Below are 10,600 nucleotides of genomic sequence, written 5' to 3' on the forward strand. Positions count from 1 at the left end.
CAGATGCCCATTTTTGGATTGGGTCTTTAAATTTGGCAGGTCTGATTTTTCTGAGTTCTTTATATGTTTTTGATAGTAATCCTTTATCTGAGGAACAGCCGGCAAACATTTTTCCTACATAGTGGGCTGTCTCTTCACTCTGTTGGCGGTTTCTCTTGCTGTGCAAAAGCTTTTTAATAGGATGGGATTTTAGTTGTTGATCCTTTGTGATAGTTCCTGTGTGATCATTGCCTACACTAATGTCTTCGAGAGTTTTGCCTATTCTATCCTAGAGCAGATTTAATGTTTTTGTTTTAATATTTAGATCTTTGATCCATTTTTAGTTTAGTGCATGGTGAAAGATATGGGTCTAATTTTAATCTTTGGCATGTGCAGAACCAGTTTTTCCCCACCAATTATTAAAGAGGCTATCTGTCTTCCAGTGAATGTGTTCGGCACTTTTGTCAAAGATAAGGTGGCTTTGTATGTCTGGAGTAACTACAAACTAGTTTTAAGGATGAAAGAAATTTATAACAGATGTGGAGTGATTTGCTTAAAGGCAAATAGCTGGATTAGCAGCACTCTAAACTTGAGGGTTGAAGATTTGCTAAGCTTCCAGTCCCCTGGGCAGTAATGTTGTTTTGCTTCCATGAAAATGTTCTGCACCCTCAGGAAGGGATCAGAGCACTTGGACTGAGCACTTACTCTGCTGGTAAAGACCTTGCTAACTTCCCTGCCCTACATACAGGTCCCCCACCCCATGCTTCCTATCTTTCTCATTCTCCTTCACTGACAACTGCTGTTTTGATACCGAGGGTCTTTCCAGGAATCAGGTATGCTCAGGTACTCTTCGGTAGTAAAAATTCCATTTTATGATCTCACTCAGAGTATAGCATCTTCTTGGGTCCCTTCAGTCACACTCTGCCAAAAACCAACTCCAAAGGTCTGGATGGAAGCAGGGAACCTCTGCCTTACTGTCAAACCATTCCTTTGCTCACAGAAATGCGTGGGTAATCCACACCGTCACTCACAGATGGAACAAGGTGGAGGAGCAACTGGTGGTCTTGCAGCCCCAGTGGTGTTCTGGTTTCCTTCTCACCGGTGTCTGGTTCAGTCCAGACACTCGCAGGTGCTTTGCAAACGCTGAGGCTCAAGAACCAGGATTGGAAGTTGATGGCCCTCTCAGTGACTGTGCAAACCACCATTCTCTGGGCTTCTGGTGTTGTTTCACTCACACTTTTTTCTGCATTGATCTAAAAAGAAAAGCAAAAAGAAGTGTCTCCCTCTCCTCCTGTGCTTAAAAAGCACTTTATGTTGTGGGTGAAGTTTGCTACTCAATTCCTGGTTGCATTTTGGCTCCATGTGCTGAATATTGGCTCTTAGGACAAATGTGTGCATGTGGGTACATGTATATGTGTGTATACGCATTTAAATCTCTATGTCAACACCTTAAAATACAAACATACTAAACTTTGGTTTGGACACCTGGAGACCAATATATGGAATATGGTAAAATTTGAGTTTGGGAAATACTAAGTCCTAAAGTATTCCAGTCTGAAAGTTCTTGAAAGTGTTCAAAGTCATAGAAACTTGTGAAAATCCTAGAACTGTGACTAAAAATTAATACTGCTGCATGAACAAACACCTTTAAACCATGTAGTATCTATCACTTTTTGTCATGTGAATATTGCAACTACTTCCTAATGTATTGTGCGGTAAAGAATGGTAGGAAGGAATCAAAGATCAGGAGTGGGCTTGAAGGGTAGAAGAATTAGACTAGCAAGAAAGGGAAAAGGAAGGAGAAATACATCATAATTTGTCAAGATAAAATACTGACCACCTATTTTTCTAAATAAAGATAGTTACTGTTGGTAACACATGCATGGACTCAGGTTTCAGTATCAGGTAATGCAGTAGAATTTGTATCAGTTTATAGTAAAGATCTCAGAAGGGCTACTGGCCTCTAATGATAATACTGCTTCTCAGGAAGAAGGCAGAGTAGTGAATGAGTGAGCAGGCCGTGTGCTGCCACTTACCAGCATGGTTATCTAGGGAATATTACTTCCTGGAGCCCCAGTTTCCTATTCTCGTAAAATGAGAAGAAATGATGTTACCTCAGAGGATTGTAAAAATTAAACAAATTCTCACATTGCTTAGCACACGGCCCGCATCCGTAAAAGTCAGTTCTCTCATAATTTCAGAAGCTACTGTCTTTTATGCACTTGTACATTGTTATAGGTTCTTTATTTATCTTCCCTCTCTCTCGCAATTCATGTTTTGAAGCCCTGCCTCTCAATGTGATGGTATGTGGACATAAGGCCTTGGGAGGTGATGAGCTTCTGATGAAGTCACAAGGGTAAAGCTCTCATAGTAGGATCAGTGTCAGTACAACAAGAAAAACCGGAGACCTTACTTCCCCTCTCTTATTCTCTGCCAAGTGAGGACACAGTGAGAAGATCTCCATCTGCAAGCCAGGAAGAGAGCCCTCATCAGAGGCCAAACTGGTCATGCCCTTGAGATTTCGGATTTCCCTGCCTCCAGAACTGTGAGAAAAAAAATCTGTTGTTTAAACCACCCAGGGTATGACCTTAACTTTGTTGGAGTAGCCAAGGCTGCTCTGTGTTGGTATGTTGCTGGGGTAGCCCCTGATTCTGAGGGCAGGTAGGGAGGGCTCAGGGAAGTCACAGATGTTAAAAGCACAGGAAATCATCAGAATCAGGAGAACATTCTATATCTCTAGTGCTTGAGTGAGCATTATCCCATCACATTTTCTCTGTAGAAGGAAGCTGTAATTTCCAAACTGGAGATGGTGAAGGCTTTAATCTCATTTCATTGTTTCTAATTTGGTTCCTTATTTGGATGACCACAGCACTTCTGAACCTGAAGCCATCTTGCCTCCTTCCTCTCCCAGGGAATATTTAGCAATATCTGGAGACATTTTTGATGGTTTCCTTTTCACTTGGGTAGAGGATACCATTAATGTCTAGTGCTTAGAGACTAGGGATATCACCAACTTTCCCGCAATGCACAGGATAGAGTCACAGGTAAGATTCCTGGGCTACGGCAGCACAATGGAATGCATTTTTACCCATAGACAGCAACGCTGGTACTGTCTGTCTAATTTTCACCCTGACTGCTCAGTTTGGAGATCAGCATCTTGCCGTATAGTGTAATATAAAGCTTGAAGAGGAAAATACAACCAGTCTTAGAAATAACAGCCCCTGAACACTTACGAATTGTTATGACATTAACAAAATCAGATTAAAGAAATAGGGCACATCTAAGCTACAAATATTTCTCAGTTAAATCATTCCCATGCATATCTAAAATATGAGGAATTTATATCACCATGCAAAGCCCTAAGTTTATTAGTAATTGATTGATGAACATGGCTATGTAACCCTACAGAACTGATAAAACATATTTTAAAATTTTCTTCATGATTCTGTAATGAAAGAAGCAAACTGAAACTTTAATTAATTGGATTCTTGGATAGCTTGAATGTCTGTAATCTTCTTTTACAGAAAAGATAAAAATGTTATGAAAAAGAAATAAGGGGGCTGGGGATTTAGCTCAGCGGCACAGTGCCTGCCTGGCAAGCGCAATGTCGTGAGTTCAATTCCTGGTACTGGAAAAAACCAAAAACCAAAAAAAAAAGGAAAAAAAAATTAATTATGAAGCATATTTTCAGGGCATTTGCAGAAACTGGTACACAATATAACATCTCCTGCAGGAAGTGGACCAACACTGGTATATGATGTAAGTGATACTGGGAGCTTTGTGGTACCTTCCTTCTCCCCTTTTCTATCCACCCCAGCCCTTGCCCTGCTGTCCCTTCCTCTCTCTGTCTGTTCTGCATTCCTCTCCCCTTCTCCTTTTCTTCCTGTATTTTAGGTATCAAGATTGAACCTCTCCATTTTTAATGTGGTAGTTTATTATCATTGCTGTTTTTTGTGATCCCCAGCTACCCCAGGTTTGGACATGATGGCCCCTCCAAGGTGGCTGTTGTGTCTTTTTGACCTGTCTGCATCCCTCTTTGAACACGTGCTTCTTATCTAGCACAAGTTGTATCATGTTCTTCACTGCCAAGGCCTGGAATCAGCACTTCTCATGGAACTTTTGCTTCCTGTTAATGGAAAGTATTATATAGAAACACACACACACACACACACACACACACACACACACACACACACACAAACACACACACACCATTTCCTTCTTACACAGTCAGATATCACTTAACAAGCAGGATATATATCCAAGAAGCATGTTGTTAGGTGATTTTAATGTGGGCATCATAGAAGGTGCTCACCAGATGGCAAAGATGTCGCAGGTAATACAATCACACAGGCCCATTATGGCATAGGTGGGCTGCTGTTGACTAAGATCCTTATGTAGTGTCTCATTCATGTACAGCACCACAGCATTTCTCCCCTGCTGCTGTCATTCTATTTTTCTGTCTCCCCCTGGCAATGAATGCCCTGGCTCCCTAACAATACTAATTTACTTACACATTGACACACACCCCACACAAAATAGTTTCAAAATGACAACACTAACACCGCTAATGTCAGCAAGCTGAGTTGTAAATTTCACAATTTCTTTGCATTTCTTCTTATTTCCCATGCTATTCAAATTACTCAAAATGATTCTTTTCTCAGTATGTGTATGTTTTCATTTGATACGCAGTTAGGATAATTTGTTTCTGTTTGCATGCATTTCCAAGGTTTGCTTTCTCTATCCTCTGTGATTTATTTTAATTTTTGGAATATGTAAACTTAGAATGGCTCCGAAGTGAAAACTATATCAAAAGATTAAAAGAAACCTCATTCTTTCTTATATGTCCTCCATTCTATCCACACAATCTTCTTGAGGTAATTATTTTCAGTAGTTTCGGGGTTATCCTTTCTATTTTTTTCTTTTCATAAAAAGTGAACACATATGTACACATGCTCTTATTTTCACATTTCTCTTCTGGCAAAGGTAGCACATTCTACAACCTCTTCAACGCTGTGTGTAAAGTGTTACCTCTTTCCCCACTATAATGCCACTTTGCTAAGATTCCATATTCCCAGTTTGTCATTTATCCTCCTAGCCTGTCCCTGAAATAAGTGCGGCATCAGATTGGAGCTGAGTGACATCTGACTGCGCTGCTGTCCCTTTGTGGTTTAAGCTTCTTGTACCTGCAGTGGTCGCCCTTTAAAAGCCTGGTTTGACCTTTCATTTTGATGCAGCTTTCTATCACCTTGCTCATTTGGAACTCTCTTAGCAGGGGGGCTACCTGAGGGTAAGGTTTGTTAACAACCCTCTCACCGAGGATATTTTACACGCTGTGCTTTCTGACATGATGGTGGTGGAGAAGGCACACATAATGCTCCTCGTTTACCATGGCATAGTCCAAAGGAGCTGATTGTTTGTGTTTGGTTCTAAATTCAAGAACTGACCAACGTTACCAATAGGAATAGCTTGAATGACAATTTTGAACTTCTACTTGAGAGATAGAGGCTAGGCAGATCCTGCTAGAGAGCTCATTTAGAGATTCAGAAAAGTAGATAAAGTTAAATTTTTAAATTTAGAATCCCATTGCTTAAAAAGGCAGTCATCTGTTAACTCCTCTTTGCCCTAAACTGTATGAGATCTCTCAAATTTTACTTATTTTATTAAAAAAAATAGAGTTTATCAATGAGGCAATAAGACAAAAATGATCCTTGCTAGGCTTGGAGGCCCCCTCCCAGTAGAGGTGCCAGAGCTGCGGCGAATGGCCTCCTGAAGGGATAGTTCTTAATGCCTGCAGAGAAGCACAGGGTCAGCATGACCGCACTAGGAAGAGGTTGCTTTATTGGGTTGCAAGACACCACATGAAACATGGCTCTTTTCCCTTGGTGGGGAGGCGTTCCTGGAGAGGGAACCATAAACACCAAGATTTGGAACAGATTCCCTGCAAAACCATTTATTGCAACAACTTCATGGCTTGGCTTTGGGATCTCGTTTCCAGCCTAGTTCTTGTTCCCATTCGTGCTGTTCTGTCCAAGTAATTGGGTCAGGTCCTCACCAGGTGCTGGACACCCACAACTTGTAGAGACGGAGATAGTATGCAATTAGTACCAGGCTCCCCTGCTGTCCTATGTATGGGATGCACATGTTTCAGCAATGCATTTGGAGGTCTGCCAGAGTCGCCATATGCCTGTCTCCGAAATGTCTCATCTTGTTCGACAGGGAAGCAGTTTGATGCTGGGCCTTAGGCTGAAGGAGTCTTGTAAGAACATTATAGTTTATTGGGACAAAAGCCAGAGCAGCTTTAGCCCAAAGCAGGAGTGTTCAGGCTGAGGGCCTCCCAGGGCTTCATTTGCAGTATCTTCTTTCTCCAGAAAGGCAGCATTTCTTGGAGACTGTCAGAGATAAAGCACAGGGAGGGAGCTCGTCTTTTCCCAGCTTCCCTTGTTTGGAGAGTAGAGATGAAGGAAAGCAGGGGGCAAGAACTGCCATCTCTTCTCTGGGAACATAAACCATATTTCCACTGTCTCCCCAGTTCTCTCTTCTTTAGTTCTCTAGGAAATGGGAGTGGGATTCAAGGTCAAAGCACAGTGGGAGAATGAGAAGAACTAAAATTTGCTGAGTGTTCTGGGTGCTGAGTAACATATACGCTTTGTGAAAACCCAGCAATGTTCTTGTGAGTGAGTTCATCTCCATCTCCTACAGGAGCCGGAACTGTGTCTCTGTCTTACTGACATGCTGGCCCACAGCCACACAGAGGGTGGTGAGTAGAGCCTGAATCCGAACCTAGGCTGCTCAACCCTTCTCTGTCAATCACAAGGCCTCTGGACCCTATATCAGCCAGAATGGGTTTCTGCAGAAGTGAAAATGTCAGGAACAAATAGAACAATGCAGAACACCAGAAGATATTAAAAAGTACGCTCATTATTTCTTCTCCATTTTCTTCCTAAGGTCACAGGACCAGCAGTGGCACTTCTGTGCGGGAGAAGTCAAGGATGAATGGACCAAGGACGGAGGAAGGAGAACACTCTTTTGAGCACCTGGGCAGTGTCTGAAGGCGGTCATTGGTTTCTCTCTCTCCTTTCTCTTTTCAGCCATAAGACTGCAGGCCAGGCTGCACACACCTTCAAGGACACTTTTGATTCTTAATAGATAGGAATAGCTATCCTTAAAGGTTTGGGTTTCAGGGTTCTTTTCCTTCATAAAGTTTGTTGTAGAACCTTAAATGGGTCATATTTACTGACCCTTATTAAGGCAGAAATGAAAATAGAAAAAAATTTAAAATATTTATTAGTTCATTTAGCAATTAATGCCACTCTCGCTACATGTTAGACTGTGAGTACATGGGGTGTGGGGAGTAGGTGTGGGGTTGTGGCTCTGGAGATGGACCCCAGGGTCTTCTGCACGTCAGTGCATTCACCACCGAGCTACAGCCCCAGCCTATTAAGCAACATATTTTAATTAAAAAGGCCGGTGTTTTCCAACACAAAATATTTAATGAGTAGAGTAATGATTATTTTTGCAGCCCTCTGCCTGTGTGGTGAAATAGAAGACATGGCATTCTCTTACCTGCTTCTCATCTGATCTGCTACAACATAATGTAGTTAAAGTGTATTTGATAAAAGCATCACAAAACTATTTCATCAGAAGAGGAAGCCTTTCCAGGTACCAGCTGCTCTTCTTCACTATGTCCCCAGACCCTAGCAAGTGGTAGTTTCTAAAGGTTAGTGCGCTGGGGTATGTGCAGCAGCAGCAGTGAACATCTGTGGCCTGCGAAGTTGAAATCTATTCGTCCATCACGCACTTTGATTATATCCTTATTCATGTATCCTTTTGTAGTTTTTCTGCACTGGTTACTTGGAAAAAATTAGTCCACTGAGTCATGGAAATCTTCCAATTGTTGATTGGTTTTATTTGTAAAAATCTCATTCATTAATCTCTAACCTCAGTGGGAAAGTCATTAGTAACAACTACCGATGGTTGTTTCTCTTTAGGTGACGATTCACTCCGCTCATTTTCAAGAAGATGGCTATCAAATACACAAAGCTAAATGAGCATAATGTTACAGCCAGTCATTCTTACCAGTAAAGATGGTACGCTTTCATATGGCTCAGATCAGAGCTCATCCATGCAAGTTCTTTTCCTTGGGTTTTGGTCTGCAGCAGAAGCACTTTATGCATAGTCCCCATTTTGTTGTAGTGATTATTAAAGAGGCAGGCACTCAAAAGTCAAAATTTAATAACAGCATTACTTTTTCCTGCTTTAGAAAGGACATTTGCAAGACAAATTGACATAGCATTTTTCCCAGCAAGCATGTGACATCAGACACGACCACCAGTAGAGTTTGCTGTCACTTCCTTGACTGAGCTACACCATGCTCCATGACAACAGTTCTATCAGCTTTGCTAGTGCTATTGCACCATCAGTGCAAATGTCAGCATAGTTGGTCCAGGATAAAATGCGAGATGTTTAAAAGTTATTCAACACTGAGTATTTCAGTGCAACTTTTGTTTGCTGTCAAGCACTTGTATTAAACATCTTCTTTGATCATTAGTTGGCAATGATACTGGACAAATCAAGCAAAACAACAAGATTGTTCATATCTTTGGGCTTCTTTAATTGTATTCAAAAGTGCAGTTCTGCAGAGGAGATACTAACGCAATTTTTATGTCTGCAGATTAATCTTTAATGTATTAAGGTACCGTGTTTTGGGGAAAGGGCAAGGGTATGAGGAACTAGCCTCCCAGGCAGCAGGCATTCAGCAAGTGTCAAATGTAGGAGATTTAGCAGAGTCTCCGTTATTCTGATCCCTTCCCCAGCTGGTGTTTTCCACACTGGATCGTAGAATGACACCACAGATCCACTGGCACCAAGACAGAAGTCAACTGTGTTCTGCTGCATAAAGCGCAAGGAGTAAATTTTCATCCCTGAAACCAAGGAAGAGATAATTGGTGTTGTATTTTAGCTTCATCATTTACAGTTTTTCTCACTTTCGTGGGAGCTGTTTTTCCTTCCAGGAGGCTAAGAACTCTTTGATTCGTTTTAATATTAAATTTATTGGTACAGTTTAGATATACTGATATGATAATTCTTTTTTTTTAAAGTGTTATGGATGTTGATGGCGTAACAGCGTGTGGACTCAATATCCGCAATCTCTCCCTTTAAGCCAACAATCTATCCTAAAATACCAAAGAGGCATATTTAAAAGATTTTTATTTTAGAATAACTTTTTAGAGTTCTGAAATAATGCTTTAAATAAAACTTAGAAAAGTTTAAAAAATAAAAAAATTGCTTTTGAACAAGAAGACAAAAAATATGTTTAGCTTTTATTGTGCTCCTGAGTAGATGAGGAAACTTGGGGCTTAAAAAAAGGCAGTTTATTATGTAGTAGAAAAGTTAGCACAGATTATAGATGGTATAAAATGAGGGTAGCTGGTAAAACTTCCATGTACTGAGCAAAAACTGAGCTGACCTATGAGGTTCATGTGTCTCTGTCCTCAACCTATAACCTTAAAACATTCTGGAAACACACACATACATACTCCATTAGTTATCAGAGCACCTGTACCATCACACATCACGTAATCTCAGGAAATACTTCTGTGTACACAAGAGAAAGAGTAAAAAGAACATCTAACATTTTAGTAACACTAGGACTACCATGTGGAGTCACAGACCCTCTTATAGAATGGCTGGCTTTTTGAGAACTAACGGCTGGTTAGGAGGAACCTGAGCAGGCTTGGAGGAAAGAAAGCATAATGTGAATTCTTGAGGACCTTTTGGACTTGCAAGGGAGAGAGAAAAGGGGGATATGAAGGGTTCTGCACTGCCAGGCTTAGTATATCTGAGTAGGCAAACAAGGGATAGGACAACAGCCCTGCTCAGGCACACAGGATGTATTCAGCTGGAGAATATCTTTTGTGTGTGTGATTCCAAGCAAACTCTATGTAGTACAAGCTTGCTGGTCTGGGTAGAAGTCTCCTGGAGGGTTGGGAAAGCCTAATAATCATCAATTAGTGTGAAGCATTTTAAAGGTAAAAGGGGAGAAAGCACAGAAAGAAAGTGCTTTCAGAAGGGTTCCTTTCCACCTCTTGAAACTTTACATGTATAGTTCTTGTTTTTTTCAATGTATATTTTAAAAAAGATGAATATTTGTTTCTTTACCACTGCTCTGGTGTGGTAACTTCTGATTCTCTACCTTGCATGCTCATTGTTTTCATACTCTTTTATTTTATGCTTTGGATTTTCTGGTCAGATGGAACGGAATCTGTGCTGATCCTAAGTGACATGAGATACAGCATTGAGTCTTCAGTGTCAAAGACACTGCCTGCAGAGGAATGATACCAGAGTGGGCAAGGTATGCCTTTGACTCATTCTTTTCCTTCACATCTTAATCAGTCTAGCGACAATTTGTATTGCTTTATATTTCTTCATCTCCCTTCTCCTTCTATCCCATTAGAATATTTAAAATGAATTTTTAAAAATCGCAAAATAGAGGCAGCCAGTTCTCCGGGAGCGGCAGGGCTCCTGGATCCGAGAGTGGGCCGGACTCATACCACCGCGATTCCCAGCCGAAAAGCGCGCAAAGAGCCAGGTAGGCCGCACCCAATCCCGGAGGCCAGGA

The 10,600-nt window shown here is 41.2% G+C and overlaps 1 long non-coding RNA gene across 3 annotated transcripts in view; it reads left to right on the plus strand.

Annotated features, from left to right (window-relative positions):
• Positions 1-10,600, plus strand: part of LOC102020517 — a 40,930-nt gene that overhangs the window by 17,844 nt on the left and 12,486 nt on the right. For 2 of the 3 annotated variants that reach the window (XR_001233929.1, XR_001233928.1), the window contains 2 exons: positions 6,928-7,641; positions 10,232-10,333. This is a non-coding gene — a long non-coding RNA (uncharacterized LOC102020517). Of the gene's footprint in view, positions 1-5,335; positions 6,740-6,927; positions 7,642-10,231; positions 10,334-10,600 lie in introns of those variants that run through there. The other variant, XR_001233930.1, reaches the window with a different exon arrangement.

Source organism: Chinchilla lanigera, unplaced genomic scaffold, assembly GCF_000276665.1.
Source record: "Chinchilla lanigera isolate Chin_1 unplaced genomic scaffold, ChiLan1.0 scaffold00002, whole genome shotgun sequence".
Classification (NCBI taxonomy): Eukaryota; Metazoa; Chordata; class Mammalia; order Rodentia; family Chinchillidae; genus Chinchilla; species Chinchilla lanigera.